This window comes from Protopterus annectens, chromosome 7.part0 (genome assembly GCF_019279795.1).
Source record: "Protopterus annectens isolate FY-2018-M chromosome 7.part0, PAN1.0, whole genome shotgun sequence".
NCBI lineage: Eukaryota > Metazoa > Chordata > Ceratodontiformes > Protopteridae > Protopterus > Protopterus annectens.
In genome coordinates, this window is record NC_056739.1 from 843,345,941 (window position 1) to 843,358,524 (window position 12,584).

Genomic DNA, 12,584 nt, shown 5'->3' on the forward strand with positions numbered 1-12,584 from the left:
TACATTTCTAATACTGTGATGGGGATGGACCCCATGTCCTAAGTCAAATTATAATTAAAGCTTGAAATTAGTATTGTTTCAGTCTGATGGCAGCCAAAAGTGCTCTTCGCAGCACCTACAATGTGCCCAGAGCAGATGACTCCTGCAATTCATATGGAGTTACACATATCAGTATCTTATCTAAATACAAAGAAAAAACAATTCACGGTGCAGTGGTTTTACCAATAAAGGACTGTTTCTTTCTACAACAGCTGTGAATTGGAATGGTTTCTACCATTGCTGGATTCATTTGCTGTGTTGTATGGATTCTTGGTCACTTGTCTGTTCCTTTTTTGGATTTCTGTTCCAGTTCCAGGTACCTCTATTTTTTGTTGAATATCTAAATATGAATGTAAATTTGTTTTTATGAAACCCTTTGCTCCTACTACTATTGGAACTGTCTGGGTATCCTTCTTCCATACTACCCTAGTTTCTGCCTGCAAATCCTGGTATTTTATAACTTTGTGTCTCGCTGTACATAAAGCACTATAATCACTGGGTATAGCAATTTCAATAATCAATGATGATTTTGTCTTTTCATGGACTACTATATCTGGTTTTCTCACATCTATTTTTGAACTGTTGATAATGTGTGATTCCATGAGATATAAACTTCATCATTCTCTATAATGTTTTGTGGCTCATGTTTCTAGTGCTTTTCAACTACTTCAATATTGTAATGTTTGCTCAGTCCCAATGCAACAGTCTTGCCACATTATTATACCTTTAAATATATAAGCCTCTGCCATTAGTGTGTCATATCCAGTAACAAGATGTGTGACTGTTTCCAGTTTTGTTCTACAGAAAGTACAGTTGTGTACACTTACCATAAATGTAGATGTTCGAGTGTATTCACTGTTGCAGTCATCATATTTGGGTTATCTGCCTGGAGGTAGCCCTCATCCGGCCTGAATACCAGAGTCTTGGGATTTCTGCAATGGATGCTGTCGCTTCTTCCATGATGTCAGGTTGTCAGGGGTATAAAACATACAGCCAACGCCATTACTTCAGTTTTTCTTGCCCCAGATGTCAGGTGCTCCCCAAAATAAGAAGCAATTATATGATGTGGAACACCCCCAGCAAAAAGCAAATACACATAGTATAAGATACGCCAAACCAAAAAGGATAGTTGAAAACAAAGACAATCAGGGGGCTGGAGGGAGGGTAACCAGGACTGCAGCAGTGAACACACTCGAACATCTACATTTATGGTAAGTGTACACAACTGTACTATGTTCTTCATGTTTCACTGTTGCAGTCATCACATTTGGGTTGATTCCCAAAGCTAAGGAAGGGTGGAGGTAGATTAAGAAGCATTAGGCCTGGCAATCAGGCCCTGTAAGACTGCTGTGGCAAATCCAACTCTGGATTTAGAAAAGATAGGCAAGTGGTAATGCTTGGTGAAAGTGTGCACAGAGCACCAGGTCACAGATTCCAGGATGTCCCTGGTAGGGACTCCTCTGAGAAATGCAGTAGAGGTAGATGTAGCCGTAGTGAAATGTGTTCTTATCCCGTGTGGGGTAGGTTTTCCATGGTGCTTCTAGCAGAAATAGATGCAGTGTGCTATCCATTTAGATATGGTTTGCTTTGAAATGGCCTTCCCCTCTGCACCTGCAGCAAAGCTGACTAGCAGCTGGTCAGATTTTCTGAGAGGCTTAGTCCTGTCCAAATAGAATCTAAGCTGTATGTGCACATCTAGAGAATGCAGTATCCTTTCCCCTTTATTTTGAGGATTAGGGAAAAAAAGTAGGCATATGAATGGACTGGTTTAAAGCCACACTAGACACCACCTTGGGCATAAATTATGGGTTAGTCCTGAGGGTAACCATATCCGCATGGAAGATAATGAAGGGTTCCACTGCCGTATGACTGCTGAATCCTACACAAATGCACTTTATAAGCACTTACATGAGCGCATGGATTGTGCTATCCCTATCAGAACCAAGATGCTATCCTCCAAAAAAAGGAAGCCAATCTGGTGGTCTTCTGCCATAAACAAACTCTACAACAGAAAAAAGAAACTGTTGCAAAAAAAGAGTAAAATCCCACGATTGGAGGAACTCCCTGGTCAGCCTCAGTAAGAAGCTGAGATCCCTCATAAAATCCTCCAAAGCTAGTTATGAAAACAAAATTGCCACTGATTCTAAAGACAACCACAAAGCATTCTATAGCTATGTCAAGAATCTCAATGGCAACCCTCAGATCTGCTCTGAGTTACAGCACAATGGCACTAAATATACAGAACCAACTGATATTGCCAACATCCTGGCAGATAGGTTCAGTGCAAACTTTACCCCCTCTCACCCCCTAAAGGGCCCATCTTTATACCGGAAGAATGCAAAGTTCCTGTAATCATGGCTGCACAGGTAAAAACCTCACTCTCCAAAGCCAAGAACACAGCGTCCATGGGACCTGGCAACATCCCAGACTGCCTTCTACATGAACTACAGAATGAACTGGCACCCCACCTAAGTACCATGTTCAATCATAGCCTCACCTCAGGCTTTGTGCCCATTGAGTGGCGCACCGTGACAGTTATCCCACTCCACAAAGGGGGGGCCATAACAGACCCTGGGAACTACCACCCCATTAGCCTGACAAGCCTCGTCTGCAAGGCCATGGAACATATCATCATGGAACTCATAAACAAAGACATTGGAGATCTCCAAACTCTGGACCCCACACAGTTTGGGTTTGTAATAGGCAGATCATGTCTCCTAAACCTAATAGACTTCTTTGAAGTAGTCACCAAAGCCATAGATGAGGGTAAGGTGGTTCACACAGCCTATCTAGATCTCGCCAAGGCATTTGACACCATCCCCCACTCTGGAATTATAGATAAACTCACTAAACTAGGTATAAATCCCTATGTCACAAGATGGGTTGCCAACTGGCTTACTGACAGAACCCACACTGTGAAAGTAGCAGACTCCAAATCAGACTTCAGACCAGTGACAAGTGGAGTACCACAGGGTTCAGTCCTGGTTCCTCTCCTGTTTGGTATCTACTTCTCTGAAGTACAGGCCAACACAGAAGGTCTTTGGCTAACTAAATTTGCAGATGACTGCAAACTAGGAGGCATAATTGAATCTCCTAATGATGTGGACATCCTACAAAAGGGCCTCACTGAGACAGATGCCTGGTGTCAAAGACATGGTCTCCAGCTCAATGCCAAAAACTGCATTGTTATCCCCTTTGGTAAAAACTCTCTACCCATGAACTACCACATAGGTGGTAGTCTATTAACACCGAAAGTGTGATAAGAGACCTTGGGACACAGATGGACAGTAGTCTCTCCTTTGATAATCACATCACCACAGTGGTCAGGAAATCCTTCTAAGTGGCACACCTCATCACAAACAGTTTCTCATCCAGAAAAAAAGAGGTCATTGTTCCCCTCTACTCATCACTCATTAGACCTGTTATAGAGTACAATGCCCCTTTTGGTATGTACCTCACAAGACATCTTCAACAACTGGAAAGGCCACAAAAATACCTCACAAAGAAGATTACTGGCCTCAAACAGATGCCTTACGCAGACAGTCTCAAAAAACTCCAGCTTTACTCCATCACATATCGCCTACTCAGAGGCGATCTCTGCCTAACATACAAAGCTATGTCAAACCCAGAGCCGTTGGACATGCTCCACTTAAAGAAATCCCAATCCCTCCGACCTACACGCTCTAGGGACCTAAACCTTGTCACCACAATAAACAGAACATGCTGGAAGGATAGATTCCTGTCCCAGAGGCTTCCCATACTCTGGAACAAACTACCTATGTCAAGCAGAGCTCCTCATTAGCACTCTTCAAGAAAAATCTTGATGATTGGATGGGTAATAGGAAATTCACCCTGGGGATCACTTCTATGGTTCTGCTTGACAGGGGCACAGGAAAATAAATTTCTTGGGTGGCGAAAGCCAGGGTACCTTTTTGGCTAGGCTTGTATAGGCCTTAGGGCCAATAGCCTAGTACCTACCTATGAACCTATAAGGGCTTGCAGTTCAGATACTCTTCTCGCTGAAGTGATGGCTAGAAGTAAAGCTGTTTTCCATGAGAGGAATTTCAACTCTGCTGTAGCAGGTGGTTCAAAGGGGGTAAGTGTATGTTTTTCCAATACAAAGTTATGGTCCCAGGCTGGAGTGGGAGCTCTCCGGGGGGTCTTACATTTTTGTCCCCTCTAAGGAATTGTTTTACCAGAGGATGAGAGAAGAGGTGTGTCTCAGTATTATAATGAGCTGAGATGGCAGAGGCATGAATCTTAATTGAAGAGAAGGCTAGGCCCTTGTGGACCATTTCTGTTAAGTAATTTAGTATACGAGGTAAGCTGTGCACAGTTGTGCCCATCCCTTGAGACTGGCTCCAGGAACAGTATCTTTTCCACTTTTCTGAATAGGATTTTCTAGTACTAGGCCTTCTTGCCTCAAGAATGACATCCAGCACCTGCTTACTGAGTTTTGCTAGAGGTGAGCTCAGGGGATTAGCCAGGCTGCAAGGTTCAGGGTCTGAAGCTGAGGGTGCAGAATTTGGCCCCCCTGCTGGGACAGCAGGGAAGTGGTCTGAGGCACGTGCCATGGTTGTAGCACTGTCAGACTGTGCAAAAGAGGATACCAATGTTGGAGTGGCCAGTCTGGTGCAATCAGGATTGTCCTTGGCTTATCCTGTTTGATCTTTAGTAGAACTTTTGAGAGGAGGGGCAGAGGGGGAAAGGCATAGACTGAGAGGCTTTCCCAGGAAAAAGACAGGGAATCCACCTTCCAAGCTTGGCTATGGGGAGCTCTGGTGCAGTATTTGTTCAACTGATAGTTCTGAGGGGAAGCAAACAGGTCCACCTCTGGTGTCCCCATCTGTTCCCCAAAAGTTTGAATATTTTGGGTTCTAATTTCCATTCGTGTGGGTCCATGAGATTTCTGCTTAAGTCGTCTGCCAGTGACTTTAGTTTGCCTGGCAGGAATTGAGCTTATAGATGCACTTGGTTGCTCAAGGCTGTGTTGCACAGAGCCATGGCTAGTCTGCAGAGTGGGTAGGAATGTGTTCCCCCCTGCTTGTTTATGTACCGCATAACTGTGGCATTGTCTGTCTTTACCAATAGTTGTCCTGGAAGAATAAGGCCTTTGAAGGCTGTCAGAGCATTCTGTACAGCTAACATTTCTTTTTGATTGATATGCAGGTGCATCTGCTTTGGGTTCCATTTGCCCTGAATGCACTGCCCTGCCATGTGAGCCCCCATGTATAGTCTGATGCATCTGTTGTTAGGGTTTGGGCAGCAGGGGGTATAGTGAAAGAGAGTCCCTTGTTGTGGTTGCAGGCCTCTGCCCACCAAAGGAACTCTGCCCTTAGACATGGAATGATAGGAATTATTGTTTCCAGGTCCTGAGAATGTTGACACCATAGACTTTTTAGATACCATTGTAGTTTCCACATATGCAGTCTTGCATATGGAATTAATAGAATGCAAGAGGCCATGAACCCCAGAGCTTGCAGTATTTTCCATGCAGATAGCTGGGTCTTTGTGGCCAGTAGGTTGAAGTAAGTTGTCAAATAAATTTGTTTCTCTGGAGTGAGGAATGCCATCTGGGTAGTTGTGTTCAAGCTTGTTCCCAGGAATACAATTTCTTGGCTGGGTACCAGATGCTATTTCTTTTCGTTGATGGTATACCCCAGAGAAGTTAGGAGTCTCTTTACAAATGTCAGGTACTAAAGTAGCAATTCCTGACTGTCCGCCTGAATCAGGCAATCGTCCAAGTACGGGTAAATTTGAATGCTTCTCTGCCTGCAGTATGCAATGCCTGGAGCCAGGTACTTTGTGAATACCCCGGGCACAGTAGATAAGCCAAAGGGAAGTGCAGAGAACTGATCATGCATAGAGCCTGCCATGAAACATAAATATTTCCTGCAAGATTCCCTTATGGGGATATGCAGATAAGCTTCTTTTAAGTCTAGGGTTGCCAGCCAGGCATCCTTGGCTAGCATAGGAAGCAGCAGGTGGAGAGATAGCATTTTGAATTTTGGAACCACCAGAAAGGGGTTGAGAATAGATAAATCCAGGATAGGACGCCAGGAGTTCTCTTTTCTGGGAATCAGGAACAGTCTTGAATAAAAGTCATGTCCCCTTTGTTCTGCTGGGACAGGTTGAATAGCCTTGATGTTGAGCAGAGAAAGTACTTGCTTTTGGGCCTCCACCCACTGGTTTGGGGGAGGTCTGGCCATCCACTTAGGGTTGGGAGTGAGTGGAAGTGGAATCTGTGTTTAAAACCCATTTGTCTTGGGTAATGTATTCCCAGTTTATGGCATGCAGGGCAGGTTTTCCTCCTAAAGGTGCAAGTACTTGAGCAAGCCTTGGGGGAATTAAGGATAAGTCATTGTGCAAGTTTACCACAGGGAGGTGGCTTACTACTCCCTGTTTTGGATGTGGGAGCACCCCCACTGCTTAGTTCTGTGCATAACCTGAGACTGAAGTCTTGGTGGTCTGCTGCCTCTGGGTTTGGACTGAGAAGGCATGGAAGGGACTGGAAAGGACCAGTTCTTTGAAGGCCAAAGCATACTGAATCTAGTTGGCTGTACCTGTAAGAAATCTTTAACAGTTTGCATAGATTTAGCTTTCTCCTCCATCCTTTTGAGAACTTCTTCTGCTTTATTGCCAAATAGGCGCTCTTGGTTTAAGGATGGATCCAGTAATTTTGCTTTGACATGCTCTGGCAACTTTTGTTCCTTAAGCCAAGCATGCCTTCTAAGAACAGTCCCAGTGACAGCAGCCCTATAAGATGCTTCTAAAGCATCAAAGCCACACTGCAAAGTACGTTTACCAACTTGGTCAGCAGAATGCATTAACTCTTGTAAATCTTTGTGTTCTGCACAGTCAGGAATCCACATAATTTTCTGTTTAATTAGCCCCATAATATGCTGCTGATACTTTAACATATGAAACTGGCAATTTAAAGCTCTAATGTCCAGAGTAGCAGAGGTGTATACCTTCTTACCCCATCTGTCTAAAGCCCTAGAATCCCTGTCACAAGGGGTAGGATTCTTGACAGTAGTAGCCTTAATGCCTTTTGGTCCCTGGTAAATGGTCTCTGGATCCACAGTAGGATTCTTGAAAAGGAATTTGTGAGAGTCAGGTACTCTATAGTACCTGTCAGGTTTCCTGGGAGCTGGAGGCAAAGTATCCGGGGTAAGGCTGGATTCCAAGAAAACATCATCTACAATCTCCAGAACAGGAGGGATAGCTAGAGGCCTGTGCTGAGGCAGGTTTAAAAATTCCCTGAGTCTCTTTTTGGACTGAGAGTAGTCCTGGCTTTCCCAGCAGAAATGCTCCCTAACGGTATGCAGAGTTTCACCAAAAGAAAAATCTTCTGGAGGGGAAGCAGAGGGAATGAAATGCTCTGCATCAGAATCCTCATAGGTAGATAAAGGTATGTCCTGGTAGTCAGAAGGAACTGAGATATATGATTCCTGATCAGAAGAATCAGAAAGAAAATCAGTTTTAGGTCTCTTTGAGGGGGAAGGCTGGTTTCCCCTAATTAAGGTAATAAGGTCTTCAGCCATTCTAATCGTTTGTTTTTGAAGTCTGTGGGCCTGAGAATGTGCTTTGGTCATTGGTTTCCTAGGTGTAGTGCGAACTTTAGGCCTGAGAAATTCAGTATTTTTGGCTTGAAACGAAGTCATCGGTTTAATATGAAAATCAGTAGGCCTGAATACACCCTCAGAAGCCGGTGCCTGCACAGCGGCTCCAGACCCATTCAAAGTAGAGACATCCGCAGGTTCCATAGTCGAAGAAGCATCTTGCGGCATACCGGACTCTGAATGGGTCTCAGTAGAGGCCTGCAAATCTGTAGAAGTAGGTATCAGGGGCTGCGAAAGCACCTCACTGAGTACCGGCGGACTGGCGACTAGCTTAATGGTAGCGTCGTCGGCAGTTTTGAACCTATGAGGTCTGTCTCTGTCTTTATCTTTACATTTTTTGGAAGATCGGTAGTCAGATGGCTTACCAATGCCATTTCGGAGTACAGAGATTGAGAGCGAAAGTATTTAGCTACAAAAATTGCCCAACGGATAGTTCGGGCGTTGAACAAAGCACAAAACCGACAGAGAGGGATGTCGTAGTCTGGGCCTAAACAGGTGATGCAGTAAGAATGAAAATCTCTATGAGATATTTGCTTTCCACAGGCAAGACAATTATTAATTTTTTCTGACATCGGTTATAGCAAGGAAAAAGATCCCCAAAGGGGTACTTATCATTCAGAAGACTTCAGATCTGAAACTCAAAACGAAAATTTCAGGAGTCGGCTGACTGGCACTTGCGAACTGCTTCTGCTTCAGGCACCACACAGCAAAAAGACTGATGCAATGGCGTCGGCTGCATGTTTTATACCCCTGACAACCTGACATCATGGAAGAAGCGACAGCATCCGACAGAGAAATCCCAAGACTCTGGTATTCAGGCCGGCTGAGGGCTACCTGCAGGCAGATAACCCAAATGTGATGACTGCAACAGTGAAACATGAAGAGCATCCTGCAATATTCTGTTTCGCCTACATTTTCAATGGACTTTGCAAACCAACATGTATGTAGTCCACTATCCTGGGCCACCAATGTTAACCTTTCATCTTTTGGTTTAAATTCACCTGTTCTTAACCATCCCTGCATCATATTCTGATTGACATGAGATTGTTTCAGGAGTTTTCTGTACTTGCAACTATATTTATGCCTTTTCCGCATTTCTTGCCTTCTCATCTCATCCCTCTCCTTATATTCTTTCATTCTTTTGTTTTATTTGGCACTTTCAGTTGCTGCCTGATTTTTGTCTACTTCTGGTTTGATTTCCAGTCCCACTTGATACAGATATGCTTCTTCTAAACTAAGCAGGGAAGTCTTCTTAGACTGGTTCTGTTCATGTTTTAAAACTTTCACTATGTTTGGACCTGGTGAGGTCAGCAGATATGTATGCAGTCCTAGAATTGCAGATCCATACATGTAATCATTTTCAAGGAGGCCCATACCTCCTTCAGAACAAGGAATATATAATCTTGGCATACACTGATTTTTATATATCATTTGATAATCATGAAGAATTTTTCTTGTTTTCCTGTCCAAATGATTCAATACCTTTTGGAACCAGTCAATACCCCAAAACTGTAAGTTACAACAGGAAGAGCAAATAGGATTTTAGACTGGACTTAGGTGAGGGTTGTTTTCAGTATTAATTTTAGTCTTCTATAATATTCTTTACTGAGTTTTGTTTGCATTTGCACACGTTTTATTGTCAATCCTTCATCAACTCCCAAATATTTATTTTATAAATATCAGCACTATATATAAAACTAAACTAGCCTCTTGCTACTACAAAATAGCTAAATTTGCAACCAACCAACTTATAAAACACACCACTGCCTTACATCAAAGCAATTAAACTGGCTTGAACTCCCAAACCAATTGACATACTCACAGCTAATCATTGCCCACAACATATTTTGCTCTCCAGGCAAATGCCCAAAATTACAAAATACTCTACTGTACTAGTCACAAACTAGAGACCTTCGCTCTAGGAATAAACTTTTACTATGCATCAGTTAAGACATTCAACACAGCTGGAGACTGTCTTTGCTCTCATTATGTGACAAAACTCTTAGATGAAATCCTTACACAGTTAAAACAGATAGAAAATGGAAATCGTTTCAAAACTTTGTTTAAAGCACCTGTGCCAAAGATTCTGTTCTTCCTGCTCACCTGACTAGCTTTACTTGGATTACTTTTCTCCGGCTCTTAAGGCCACTTTGCTTTCCAATCTTTTTGTACCTTATTTATCCTTGTCATACTGCATTTATTTCCTGCACACTCACTTTTCCTCCTCCCTTTACACCTCACCACTAATTACAACTCTTCCTCTGTCTATTTATCTTCCTGCACGTTTCCGTAACTTTTCTTTTCATCTCTCTCTCTCTCTTTTAAGCTACATTCTAATTGTCTGTCTGTAAATTATTACTAAACTCAAAAACACCCTGATTTGATCTTTCCCTGCAGCCAACACGTGATAAATACATCAGTTTTTACTGTATGTTATTTCTCTATTCAATAATTAGCCAATTTATGTTAATTCCTCTCTTTTTTTGTTAAAATGTTAGGTTCATGTATGAAATATAATTAAAAATCACGTAAATAAGCTCATGTATAGATGTTTTTACCCTGCAATTATAAATGTACACCATGTGTAACTTAAATGTGCAACTTTTCTCCCCAGGCCTCTGCAGAAAATGAATTTTGCCCAGTTGGACTTTTCCAGGCCAACAAAGACAAATAATTTATATAATCCCTTCTACTCAAGTTCTCTATTATCACATTCCTGTCCCAAGCTGATATTTTCTTGGTGCTAAAGCTTTCCTGTTTTAATTGTTGTTTTGTACATTTATCAAGACCAGATGACATTCTTATATCATCTGAGAAAGTTTTAATCACTTTCAGTTGTGCTTTCAGTTCCTCATCTGATGAACTATACAGCTTTAAATCATCCACAAAAAGAAGCTGGGAAGTCTGTACACTTTGTTGCAACCATAACCTAATCTGCTAAGTAGACAGCTTAATGGGTTAAAGGCATGAAAAAGAGCAGCGGGGATAAAGAACCACCCTGGAATATCCCCCTTTGAATTTTTATCCCTGAGATAATAAATTGTCCTTTATCATGGCTTAACTGCAAAATGTGGTTACTGCAATATAATTGATCAATGTAGGGCATGTCTTATACAACTGTAAGCACTCCTTTATCCATGAATGTGAGATGGTGTCAAATGTTTTTTTGTAATCTATCCATGCCGTACTTAGATTCTAACTCTTTTTACAATTTTCCATTATGACTTTAAGAACAAATGATCCTTTGTTACATATGACTTTCTTTTGTTACCCTTTTGTTCTACTGCCATGATGCAGTTTTCTTTTAAATTACTATACACTCTGTAAGCATCAATTCAGTAGATAGTTTATACATTGTTGGAAGGCAAGTTATTAGTCTTTAATTTTTAGAATAGCTTGCAGGTTAACTCTTAAGGAAGAGTATTGTTATTCCTGTTATTAACCTGGTTGGTGTCTATTTGGGGTGAGTATACATATAGTTCTAAATCGGGGCTAAAACTTTATGTAAAGATGTTAATACTTTTAGCCAGAAGTTAGATACTGGACTTGGGCCTAGGGTTTTCCAGTTAGGAACATTTCTTAATTTTGTTTCAATTTCTCTGGCTGTTACTTCATCCCATTTCATATACTATACATTTGAACATCTTACTGTTTCTTTTACTACTTCTATCCATTCAGCATGTTTATTATGTTCCACAGGGTCTTCATAGATATTTTTCTAAAATGTGTCTATTTCTTCTTTTTTTGGTGGTGTTTACATTTCTTTTGTTTTGTTTCCCAATTTTCTATAAAACTTTTTTGGGTCATCAATGTATTACTCATTTTGTACTTTTTCTTTGTATTTATCTGTCTACCTTCTAAGTTTTATTTCTTGTGCTGCTATCTTTAATTTATTATTTGCAACAGTGTATGATAGAGCCTGATCTGCTTTAATACTTCACATTGCTTTTATGACATCTTTCTAAGTATTTTGTTGATCTCTTCCCTCTTCGGCACTCTTCTAACAGTGACACTTGTCTTAATTGCCTTATATTTTTCTCTATTTGATAATTCCATGATGGGAGTTGATTTCTTCTCTTCCTTTCCCTTATTGACCTTTATTTTTATGTAAGTCTTTATCTGTTATTAATGTAGTTTCACATTAATCTATCCTATTTACTTCTGTTATATTACATGACTTTCTGTTAATAAACTTGATTACTTTGTTCATTTGTTTTATCAGACATCTAACATTTTGGGTCTTATTGACTTTCTGTAATCTAGTTTCATTGATCTTAATATGTCTATCCATCTTTGCTAAATCAAGCAAATCTTCCCTTAGATCATTTTCTCTAAGCTGGGCATTATTCTTTGTTCTCCATTTCCTGCAGGCATTCTACAGAAAGTCCAGAAGATCTTCCTGCAATGTATTCTATTCAGCTGCATCCTGCATCATCAGTTGCACTTTCAGATGGGATCTCACTGCCCTATCACTCCACAACATTGATTGCGTCAGAGTTGACACTGTTTTCTGCTCCTCTTGCTGTGCAACTCTAACTGAAGTTTTGTGCTGGTTTCCTACTGAAGGCAGAGTATATTCATATGGCAACTGATCACACACTTCCTGTTACACGTTTCTCCTTAATTTGGAGAAAAACTATTCCATCATGATGTGACATTACCAGAATGGGACTGTGGTCTGCCTTCTCTCATGCAGGTAGAGACAAATGAGATTTGGTCTCCATCATCCGTATCAAGAACAATGGCAGTAACAGAACTGAAAGGTACTACATAATACAGGGACAGCAAACTACACCAAGATGCTACAGGGAGAAAAATAAACTGCAATAAGATTAACTGCAGTGGGAGCTGCGTTCTTGTTTAAAATTCCTGCCCTCTCTGCTTCACTTTTAAGTGCTTGCAGCAGCTGTTGTCTATTATTTG

At 41.4% G+C, this 12,584-nt stretch overlaps 1 protein-coding gene across 1 annotated transcript in view; it reads right to left on the reverse strand.

The window, feature by feature from the left end:
- IL17RE (interleukin 17 receptor E) overlaps positions 1-12,584 on the reverse strand; it is a 560,820-nt gene that overhangs the window by 180,680 nt on the left and 367,556 nt on the right. The window lies entirely within an intron of this gene.